This window comes from Nannospalax galili, unplaced genomic scaffold, assembly GCF_000622305.1.
Source record: "Nannospalax galili isolate Female #2095 unplaced genomic scaffold, S.galili_v1.0 scaffold178, whole genome shotgun sequence".
Lineage (NCBI taxonomy): Eukaryota > Metazoa > Chordata > Mammalia > Rodentia > Spalacidae > Nannospalax > Nannospalax galili.
This window is the reverse complement of record NW_008341757.1, coordinates 106,896-118,963: the sequence shown is the minus strand read 5'-3', so window position 1 is coordinate 118,963 and position 12,068 is coordinate 106,896. Positions and strand designations below refer to the sequence as shown.

Below are 12,068 nucleotides of genomic sequence, written 5' to 3'. Positions count from 1 at the left end.
GAGCCCGGTCCGCTCGGCTGCAGGGTAGGTGGCTGCGTGGTGCAGGGCTCGCCGCCGCGGGGGCCCCCACCAGCTCCCGATCGCCCCGCGGGTGGCCGGTGGGGGACCCCGGCCCGTGCGCCCCCGTGCCGCTTGCGGGAGCGAGCTGCGGGAAAACGGGGGACCCTTCTCTCGCAGGCGAGCGGAGAGTCCAGAGCACCCGCCCCAGCCGCGCCCCTGACTTGGGGCTGCTGAGGACACGTACAACAGGCACCTCGGCAGGCTGGCTGCAGGGCGGGGTGCTGCCGCGCCCCCTGGAAGCCTCTTTTCCTTGAAGGACCGCAGTGGGGAACCCAGAACCGCGAGAAGCGGGGTGTGCTGCTCCCTCGGGTGCCCGCACCCCGCGGAGCGTCGCCTGCCTGCGCCGAGCGACGCCCCTGGCCCTCACCCCCCCACCACCACTCCCCCGCCGGGTGTCTAGGGAGTGTGTTTTGAGTTGCTGTGACAACGAGTAGCTCTGCTAGGGGCTTGTACACACCTCAACTCGTGTGTGCACTCAAACCTTCTGGGAAAACAGCCAAGGGTGGGGGGAGATGTGCAGAAAAGATCCACCGCTACCACCTACCCCCCCAAAAAGCCATGCAGAAGGAAGGCACGAGTGTGTAAAAAATATATCATGCGATCCTACCGTTGGCCGCGCGGTTTTCATCCCCGGCGGTATCAAACGTCTCAACCGAGGAGCAATGTCAATATTTAGACTTGGACAAGCCAGAAAGTTAGGAGGGAGGGTTCTGACTTGGCCTTGCACGTCAGCACACAAGCTGTGTCTTTGGAGCTGACTACACATTTTCAGGGGCGAGGGCGGTAGCAGGGGGTTATGCATTAAGGTTGATATACACACAGGCACCCAGAGCTGGGAAACTCAAGTGCAGACCAGAGGCGTCGCCCTGCCTTTGAACCTCCCGGGCCTGCTCGGTTGAGAGTCCTGCAGATGAGCGGTACCTGGATGGTCAGCTTGTTCTCCTTTGCTTTCCTGGTCCTCCCAACCCGGAGCAGGGGATTGTGTTGCCTTCTAAGGGAAACTACATGGTAATTTGAAAGCCAACCAAAAAAAAAAAAAAAAAAAAAAAAAAAAAAAAAAAAACCCATCCCAAGCTGCCTTCTGCTTTGCGCTCTGCTATCAGCAGATAGTAAGAAATCAACAGGCTGCTAAGTGTGTTTACAAACACTGCTTAAAGACTTGGTGTTGTATTTCATCTTTTAGGTGTCTGAGAGAGCCGGTGGTTTCTAAAAGATAAACACAAGCTCTTTGTAATAACATCTGCATACCTCTCCACGGGTGGAAAAGGCAGTCAATTATTATATTAAACAAAGCATCTCTGGGGATTGCTGGATTATATTTGCATGTTAGTAGGACAGAGGTTCAACCAGTCTATCCCAGGGTGGGAGGTTTTGAGAAACAATTAGGAAAAAAAATTCTTGATCAGTAGTCTTTTAAACTTTTCTGCCATTATTTCCAAGTGTTCATTTCAAGGACACAGCTGTATGTGAGCACAGAGGTGGATACACACATAGGTAGGATGATGTTATTGGCTCTGTAATACAGGGTATTAGTTCTAAAAGTGTAAGAGAAGAAACCAGAATTGTTTGGTTTGGGGTAATGATTGTGTTATCTAAAAATGCCATTTTGGAGGAAGGTCTGTGTTGTAAAAGGTCTGTAGGTCTTCACTGTGCTTTCCACCAGTTTGTGACCAAGAGCTTTTTCTGTATCTTCCCAAATGCTCAGAAATATACTTTTGTAAATGCTATAAAATGTTAACCTAGCTGTTTCAGATATAGTTGACCCAAAGAAATGCCAGTTTAAGTGTGGCATTAGCCAAAGTCAGGCAGAGCCTGTTCCTTCTCGGGGCGTGGGGAGTGAGAAAGCCTGCCCAAAAATGCGCGAGCTGCTGTGTGCTTCTGCAGGCAGAGATTTTGACAGTGTTTTTCTCTTTCCTTTAGGTAAGTCCAGCTGTGAGCAGGGTGTTCCTTTCTTCACTTCCAGCCAGCCAGGTTAGTGTCTTTACCTAAACTCATGGCCCCAGTTGTGTGGTGTCCTCTGTCTGACTCTGAGCATGCGTTTTACAGAACAGGTTTCTGCGTTGTATGTCTTAAAAGAATCGGGTTTTGCCTTTCTTCATATGCTTTACTGTGAACATCACAAGTTCATTACTTGTTGAATCATCCTATTTTCTCTGTGAACAAAACAATGCTTAAATGAACCTTGTATCTGTTTGTCCCTTATCATTTTTTTTTTAATTCGACAATCAAAATGGTACCAAAGAGTTAAGGATCCTGGAGATCTGGGCGCCCAGTGATTGAGGTTTGACTTCTGTTCTCATCTGGGCCTTCCGGAACTGGAAGAAACTTGATAGAATGATAGTGGACATTTATTGAGCACGAATCCACATCTGAGTAATGTTCGGCATTCTGTACATTTATGTTTTCATTCTGCATATGTGTGTATGGGTATATAGCCATATATATTAATATTTAATCCCATATTTACATTATATACACAAATATATATATATTCATCCCTATGACATACCACTACCATTTATGATTCCCAGGCTACAGATGAAGAATTGAAAGTTCAGAGAGAACAAATAATCTGTTCAGTTCCTGTTTCTAGTAAATGGCACAAATAATTTTTTAAGCTCTATGTTACCAACAGGAACTCCTATTTGAAAACTTCTTCAACAGGGAACTGAGAAAGTGTAAATGACTTGTCTAAGATAACTGGTAATTGCAGATCACCTAATAATGTTCAGTGGTGCCACTGTGACTAAACAGTAAATCCTACTCTTTTTAGTAAAACGTATATATTTCTGACATGCATCTATCAAAGATAATCTTTTTTCATGGGGGGGGGTGAGTCTCTGGCTCTAATATTTTTCCAGGCGAATTTAAGAGGCAAAATTTCTTAGATTCACATATGAATTGGAAGGAGACTAAATCACATCATTCATGTCCAAAAGATGAATTGGGGAAGTCAACAATGCTTTTAAACAAATTCACATTTTCCACTCTGTGGAATTACTTTGCAATTCCATGTATGCCAGGAAAAACATTCCAGGTGCATGTTTTTGTCTACACAAATGATAAATGAGAGTTTGGAGAAAAGATAGGATGCAGAATGTCAAACCAATAGGGAGAGACGCTATAATATTCAGAACAGCTGCATCACAGGACCTGGGACTCGGGGATGCTGCCTCCACAGCCTCATGGTATCCAGGGCTATTATGCAGAGCATCTCTGAGAAAGCATCACAACAGCACATGGTGCTGGGAAGTCCTGGATTCCTTGGAAACCTCAATGTGTCTGATGCTTCTTCTTACAGTAGATAGACGGGGATGCATAACAGATAAATCCTAAGGACTTCTCAAATGGCCGGTGTTCAGAGTTGTGGAGATTTTCAGTTTGTACCTGAGCTGACAGCCTCTCCTCCCCCCCTTGCTCCCTTTATGTGAATAACATTTAATAGCTCTCAGGCATTCCTGAGTTTTAAGTAACGCGTAATAAATGCCATAGGGAACAAGTTACTAACACAAGCCTCAGTCGGCATCCTTTCCAGGTTCTTTGTCATAACCCCAGCTCACCCAACAGCCTTAGAAGCATAATAGGTTAAGGGGCATTTTCAATCATTTAAAGGGTAGTTATATGCTGTGCTATGCGATCTGGGTGGCATAAAAGATGTTATAGCCTCGATCTTTACAAGGTAGATCATATTCCATATTTCACCTTTTTATTGGGAAGCTCCCATTACGGGCCAGAACCTTACCATCAACTGATATGCGGCTAGTTGTGATAAACGATATATCATAAAAATAATCAATATAGCAATCATAAACCTATAATTATTTAAGTACTAAAACTACACTCTAAATCACATAATGTTAAAGTCAGAAAGACTCTTAGAATTAGCATGCTATCTCTAATAATAATTACTTAATTAGCATTCAGACATTTGTTTCCTTTTTTGACTATCAGAAGGCTTTGGTTACTGTGCATGACTTATCTCCTATAAAATGACTAGAAACATTTGACATTTTGCTGACCTTGCTTGGTAAACTTACTCGTTGAAAACAGACAGACTTAGGCCAGGGAGCTAGCTCAGTTGGTAGAGTGCTTGCTTACCAAGCAAACATGAGGGCCTGAATTGGCTCCCCAGAACCTATCTAAAAAAGCTGAGCATGCTTGTAATCCCATCACCTGGGCCATCACTCAGGAGGCAGAGACAGATGGATCCCTTGGGCTTGCTGGTCATCCCACCTAAGCCAATTGGCCAGTGAAAGATGCTATCTGTACAAAAACGAGATGGACAGAGCCTGAGGAACAGGAGCCAAAGGTTGCAGCCTCCACGCCCGTGTGTATGCACACACACACACACACACACACACACACCCACACACACACACACACCCACACACACACACACACACACACACACACGGACAAACCTCCTCACCTCTCTGTTGGTATTGAAATAATAGAAGCAGGCACTTCAGCCTCATCATATGAAGGAGTCCCTTTGGCCTCCCCTAGCTGGGTTTAAAGAACAGAGGTGGTTTGAATCTGGCCTCTGTCTTCATGTTTTCTTCTCCACCCAGGCCTCACAACACCAAACCTCACAACACCAAAACAAAACTTGGAGAAGGAAGTTAAGTTACAAACAGCTAAAAGAAAAGGCGTAAGGTGGGGAAAGTGTGGGGGTTGTGGGGAGAGAAAGGCTTGGGGCAGTAGGAAGCAGTGCTCTGATGAACAGATGGCTACAGGTTTGTTATCTGGAGTTTTTTCAACTTGTAATAAATAAGGCCAGCCACGTCTCCTCCCAGCTCCTTTGCTACAGAGGCGCACATAGGACCAGAGTTAGAAGAAGCAGGTCAGGCCCTGGGAAATGAGGAGTGGGTGTGGTCACGTTCTTCCCAAATGTCTGGGCATGCCTCTCCTCAGAAACTCCCCCAACTGTGCCTCACACACATCAACGTGTTCCATCATTTCTATCCACAAGAAGATGGATTGCCAAGAGGCCTAGACAAGAGCAATTACGCCTCTCCACCCTGCTCCTGAGTTTAGTTCTTGTACAATGGCGAGTTCTCAGTGCTGATGGGTTATGATGTCAGGCTCCATCCATCTCTGGAGAAATTTCTTTTAAATTCTTAGCCAACATAAGCCAAGCCTAATGTCCTCCTGCATAATAATATCCAGCCCTCCTTATGTTCCTCCCAGATGCTAAGCACTTGACTGCACTATAGCTAATATTATCAATTACAATTTTATAGGAAGGGGAAGAAAATGGAACAGAGAGACATTCGATCAAAGAGCTTATAGGAAGCAGAGCTTGGATTGATTGGCTTAGGTCTGACCAAGAACTTGAATATGTGTTTCTCTGTCCCAGGTGACTCTTCGGGTAGGAGTCCTTTAAACCATTTCATTCCAGGTTACTCTTACAAATGGAGGCATACAGGAGTCAAGTAACACATGCCTGTTTATTATATATCTAAGAGATAATTGCATAACTTGCACAGCCTAATAGCCTCGCCTAGACAAATCTGCTCTCCCATGGGTCACTTCTAACATATTTTGGTGGAAATCCCAGATTTAAACAAGTGAATTTTGTGATAGTCACATCATGGAGTCAGGAAAGGCCTTTAAAAGGGCACTTGGTTCAGCCTCACACTGATGATAAAGCCCTGGGTACCAGGAGAGTGATATAACTTGACCACTCTCATAGTTAATAAGTGACTCCTCCTGAACTCAGCCCAGGTCTCCCAACCCCTGCCAGGGCTCAGTTCCGTTACATAACACCACTTGGAAACTGCCAAGCCTTCTGTACTCTCCAACTTTGCCACAGTTCCAACAAGCAAGTCCAAAATACACAGGCAACCTAAGTCACGTCCAGAAATGGATGATAAGAGGATGCCAGCAGGATACAGATACGGCGGGTACCAGGAGAAACCTTCCTTATCTTCAGTGATGTCAACACAGAACGTTCCTTTTCTCTTCATCAGAACATAACTCTCCAATCTCTGATCCCATCCAAACCATCTCAACTGAGCCACCAGTCGGGAGCTTTGTGATTTCGTCTGGGCTCAGGCTGTTTATTAGCTGTGCTCTCTGGGTTGAGATTCTCTGGACTTCTCTCTCCTCACCTGCAAATGGGAACAGTATCGTTTGTCTCTCCTGGAGATTGTGAGGACATCATGAAATCACATGTAGAGCGCGTAGTGGGTGCTCGGTAAGGTTAGTTCTCTTAGTAGCCTTCTGGGAATATCTCAGCAGAAAACATTGTAACATATTTGGGTAGCCCTATCACTTTGTCCCTAAGTGTACTGACATTATTGAATACTGACGTTGTAAGAATAGTTGTGGTAACAAGCTTGCTCTCCCTCTCCCTGTCTCCCTGTTCCTCTCTCTCCCTCTCTTTCTCCCTCTCTCTCCCTCTCTCTCCCCCTCTCTCCCTCTCCTTCTCCCTGTCTCTCAGTACCAGGGGCATATCCGAGTTCCATTTCTTCCTCCTGTCCTCCAGGGTTCCAGAGCCTCTGCCCACATCCAATCCCCACCTCCCCTTGGTGATTCCTGCCTCTCCTCTTCCAGACAGTTTCAGAATCTAATATATCCTTTCCATAGACCTCATCTCAAAGCAGCTGCAGTGTTTCCGTCCAAGTAACTAAGACATGTTTCCAGAGAATATTACTGCCAACAGAAAACTTTTGCTTTCAATTTCGAGGTGTGTGAGAGTTGCCTGCCTTCATTCCAATTAACTGTGCATCGATGTGGTGGTCGTGGCCGGCTGTCTTTTCTCTGTGTCATGGGTGGCTGACGGGTGTAGGGACAGGGAAGTATGAACACTGCAGTGTTACCCTTCCCCTTTAGCACTCGGTCACCACCCTGGCCTACATGACACCTCCGGGAAGCATTTCAGCTGCCACCGTGTCATGTGGCACTCACTGCCCTGCTCTGGACTTTTGAAACCAAGTCCTTGCAATACATCCTGTCCACCCCTCCTGGAAGAAAACTACAAGGGCTTTCTGTTTTCACATGTACCTGAGTTTTTGTCCATGGTTTGTTTGCTTCCTTTTGTACGAATAATAGAGTGCCTCAAATGGACTTCATTTTCCTGGAGGCACGGCTGCTCGTTTAGTAATTGACACATATGAACTGCAAGATGCATGCAGCCGTTCTGTACTTCCCCAGTGCTGTGATGTGGCTAGACTGGGACTGGGTGTTCAGCAATTGCTACATTGTCCCCTACCCTAATATCAAATGGGTTGCACATAAGTGTCCGTTCTTAACAAAGGGCTAATTATGCTTAAAGCAGTGCTCAGATTTTATTAATGTACATGAACAGGAATGAGCATCTTGTAAAAAATGGAATTGTCAGGCTCTGACTGAGGAACTCTGAGGTGGGTCCTGACATTAAGAATTCCTTACAAGCTCCTGGCTGATCACAATGCTACTAGTGTGTGAACAGCCCAGTGATCCAGTAAGATTCCAGGGTAGGCACCTTACTGCATCTTATGATCTTATAAACTTGTGTGGACAGGCCGTGGCTGGACCCTCCCTCACCTAAGTTTGTTTGCTTGAATCATGGTATCTTAAACATGGAAGAGGTCCTGGCAAATCAACTCTCAGAGAAATGACTGTATCTGCTACTTTTCTCATTGCTGTGACAAAATGCCTATCAAAAGCAACTCAAGGAAAGAAGAGTTTATTCTGGTGACAGCCCATCATGGTGGGGAACGTACGGCAGCAGGAGGTGAGGCAGCTGGTCACACACATCTGCCGTCAGGAAGCAGAGAGATGTGCTGGCGCTCAGCTCACTCTCTCCTTTTTATTCAATCTGGGATTTGGTCCATGGGATAGAGGTGCCCACATTCAGAGTGTGTGTTCCCTCCTCAGTTAAACCTTTCTACAAACATCCTCATAGGCACAGCAAGATGTGCATTCCCATAATGATTCTAAATCCAGTCAAATCGACAAGAAAGATTAACCATCACAATAATAAATGCAGGTATGTGCATAAATACATTGACTATAAATGCTCCTAGGGGTTGGGGATGTAGCTTAGGGGTGGAATGCATACTTAGTATGTTCAAGGCCCTGGGTCCGATCCCCAGCACATACCTGCACACATGCCTACATAAACACTACTAACATAAGGCGGTACAGCAAACAATTTACAGGTAATAAAACACGCAGCACCCTTAGTATAAATCCCACACTGGCAATCAGTTCTCACAGAGTGGCTCTGTCAGATTTTCCAAAACTCTGCTATCAGCAGCCAACACAGGATGAGACTGGGCAGAAGACTTCACGACAGTTCCCATGTAAATGTTGGCTGATGTCAGCTTTCATGTCAATGAACAGCAGCTATGTGCGTCACAGCCGCACCTAATTACCGATGATGTCACAACTGCACCTAATTATCCATGATGTGACTGGTTCTTTGCTGAACTACTGGTCAGTAGCAGTGTTTAAACTCTGTGAAGATATTTCCTCAGATGTAATATTTACAGTTTAATTCTCTACACACACCACATGCCTTTCAAGTTATTCTACAGAACAATTAAGCAAACCTGGGTTTGTAGTAATGGCAATTTTCTGTGGTGTAAACACCCGGTCCAGGGTCAGCTGGAAGCTCCTGAGTACTGCACCTTGAGAGCGTGCAGCGGCACACCTCCCTGGAGCGTTCCCTTGAGCATGGCTCCCTCTAAGACATAGATTCTAATAAAATGTAAACTAATTAGAAAATGGTGGCTTCTGAGGATTTACACTTGATTTTAGTACAGTTTCTAAAATTGCAAGATTCTATAGTTTAATTTCTAACAGGGCCACTACTTTAGTGGTCTTTCCAAATTCCTCCAAATTGAGCATTTTTCTCTTGTGGACTAGTCAGGGCTGGCCCCAGAATGTTGAGAGTTCGATGAACCTCAACTTGGCCGTACCTTGGCTGGGATACCCTGAGGGACTTCCTGCCTACAGTGCTAGTTTAAAGATCTACACTGGGTCTTGGGAATCTGAACGGAAAAGATTTGTATTGGACTAGATCTTATAGAAAGAAAAATACACAGAGACTAAGAGTGAGGCACAGAATGCTTCTAAGCTGAGCACACCCAGGCATCGGACTTCAGACAGAGCCCTCCCTCTCCACGTGCCCTTCTGTGCCCTCGCTGGTCGGTTTCCAACTACAGGGACCAGTACCGTGCCTTCAGGTTTGTATTGATGTGTGTTGGTTTTACACAGTAATGGGGCTCATTGTGGCATTTCCTACATGTGTTTAGGGTCCTTTGACAGCACTTATCCCTCTACTCCCTACACTGGTTTTTCCCACCTTTAGACTATTCACAAATGAATTAATACCCTGTATGTTGTGTGCCTCTGTGTGTGTGCGTGCGTGTGTGTGCGTGTAGTATATGTATATGGTTGTGTGGGTGTGTGCACATGCATGCAGGTGTATCTGTACATGTGTGCACATGCATGTGGAGGGCCTGAGGTCAATGCTGGATGTCTTCCTTGATCGCTTTCTACCTTAGTTTTTGAGACAGACTCTCTCACTGAACCTGGAGCTCATCAAACAGGCTAGAGTCTAGCTGATCACCAGGGATCTACCTCTGTCCCACCCCACCCGAGTGCTGTGGCTACAGACATGCACTGTCATGTCCAACTAATTCCTTTTTTTTCCCCACTTTGGTCTTTTGAGACAGGGTCTGCCAGCTGGCCCGGAATTCATTATGTAGACCAGGATGAGCTCGATCTCACACCTGCCTCTGTCTCCTAGGTGCAAGGACTTAAGGCATGCATCACCAGGCCTGGCTTCATGTCCAGCTCTTACTGAGTGCTAGGGATCTGAACTCAGATCCTCCTGCTTGGGTAGCAGACACTTGTCTGAGTCATCTTCCCAGCCACACTCTGTGAACTTTAGTGTACCCAACTTCTTTCCTCGATGTTGTGTCTGTGAGATTCATATTCCATGCATGACTAGATCTCGATTTATTATTGATTTATTCATTCTATACTCGATGGGTTGTTTCCAGTGGCTAGTTTCTATGAACAGATCTGCCAAGAACATTCTGGGGTAGATAGCAGTATTATTCCAAACAAAACAACCCCCCGGCGACTCTACTGAGCAGCAAGTCTCTTCCAGCCCTCTTCCTGTCTTCTTCCCGTAGAGCATGACCCAAGGCCACTGATTCCTCATGTGAATGTGCCTCTATGTCCCTAGGTGGTGCAGACATGGTTTCTGTAGATCATAGATTGCTCTCCTGACTCTTCATGCAGGCCTCCCCAGTTGCCCCTCTCATCCTGGCATCTGCATCTATCAAAAGGGTTTGGTATCTGGCTTCATATCAATAGGCAGCGGGTAGCGGTAGACACTGAGGCCTTGAAACCAAAGGCTCACTTTGGCAGCTGATCAGTAAGTCTCCTGAAGAGAGGCTCCGTTTCAGGGAAATGGTTTCCCTGTGTGTGTATCAAACAAAGAACAACAATGAACTCCCATGATTGGAAGTCCACCAAGAACTCGGCGCTGACAGGAAAACTACCTCTCAATGCTTCCAGACTTGGGGTGGAGAGAATGTTTGCCTTCATGCTCAGAAGGTGAATCCTGTCTTTATGGTGCCATTTGGAGGAAATATTGGGGATAAGAGTGGAGGGGGAGGAGGAAGAAGGGAATGAGGGAAGGAAGGAGGCAGGGAGAGAAGGAGAGCGCTTCTCGGTTTTCTTGGATCAGAGTGCACCCACTCTGACACAGTGTCTGCATCTCATCAATGCTTAACTGCAGTCGCTCAGTTGCAATAGCTGAAGATCTCCCAGGAAGTGACCTGTCTGTGCTACAGAGAATGGCCCACTGGCTCCTCTAGAGAATGTTTTCAAATTCCGACTAACTGAATGCAAGGCACTGTCAAGGCCTTTCATCTCAGCACCCCATAGTCACGCTTGAAGTTTGCTTCCTAGATAGGCACTTACAGCTCTCAGACCTCTTTCAAAAACTGACCAGTATTTACATTACTGACTCCTGACGACACTTGCCCAGCCTTTGGGAACTTTGCTCTTTGCAGCGATTCACCCACGTGACATCATCCGAAGTACAAAATCTCCATGTCAGGTATCTGTTGCTTTTTCCTTTCTTTAACAAGGGATTGAAGTACATCTACATAACATCCACAGAGATGTTCCACAGGTCACAAGTTTACAGCCTGGTGCAGTTTTGAAAACAACACAGCCATGTAACTAGCAGCTAGACCAACCACCAGAACACCAGCCAGGCAAGGAGGGTCACACCTGGAATTTAATCCAACCCCTTGGTGGGGCTGAAGCACTAAATCCCAAGCCCAAGCTAACTAAGGTCATCCTTGGCTACATCAGATAGAGGCCAGCCTAGGTTATGTGAGACTTTTTTACAAAAAAAAGAAAGAAAGAAAGAAGAAAGAAAGAAAGAAAGAGAGAGAGAGAAAAGGAAAGAAAGAGAGAGAGAAAAGAAAGAAAGAAAGAAAGAAAGAGAGAGAGAGAGAGAGAAAGAAAGAAAGAAAGAAAGAAAGAAAGAAAGAGAGAAAAGAAGGAAAGAAAGAGAGAGAAAGGAAGGGAGGGAGAAAGGGAGAAAAGGAGGGAAGGAGAGAAAAAGAAAGAAAGAAAGAAAGAAAGAGAAAGAAAGAAAGAAAGAGAAAAGAAGGAAAGAAAGAGAGAAGAAAGAAAGAAAGAAAGAAAGAAAGAAAGAAAGAAAGAAAAAGAAGAAAGGCAGGGGAGCCGGGAAGATACCTCCATGGTAAGATATACATGATGACTAACAACCATACATAATCCAGTTGCAGGGGTTCTGACACCCTCTCTGGCTTCCATGGGCATTGTGCACACATGGTGCACTTAAATACATACAGGCAAAACACATACAGAAATAAAAATTAAAAAAGGAAAGAAGGAAGGAAGGCAGGAAGGAAGGCAGAAAGAAAGAAAGAAAGAAAGAAAGAAAGAAAGAAAGAAAGAAAGAAAGAAAGAAAGAAAGAGAAGAAAGGCAGGGGAGCCGGGAAGATAGCTCCATGGTAAGATAC

The 12,068-nt window shown here is 45.5% G+C and overlaps 1 protein-coding gene across 7 annotated transcripts in view; it reads left to right on the top strand.

Annotated features, from left to right (window-relative positions):
* Rhobtb1 (Rho related BTB domain containing 1) overlaps positions 1 to 12,068 on the top strand; it is a 123,832-nt gene that overhangs the window by 49,554 nt on the left and 62,210 nt on the right. For 4 of the 7 annotated variants that reach the window (XM_029565521.1, XM_029565522.1, XM_029565519.1 and 1 more), the window contains one exon: positions 1,981 to 2,031. The gene's annotated coding sequence lies outside the window, so the exon portion shown is untranslated. Of the gene's footprint in view, positions 25 to 1,980; positions 2,032 to 6,069; positions 6,265 to 12,068 lie in introns of those variants that run through there. The other 3 variants (XM_029565520.1, XM_029565525.1, XM_029565524.1) reach the window with 3 other exon arrangements.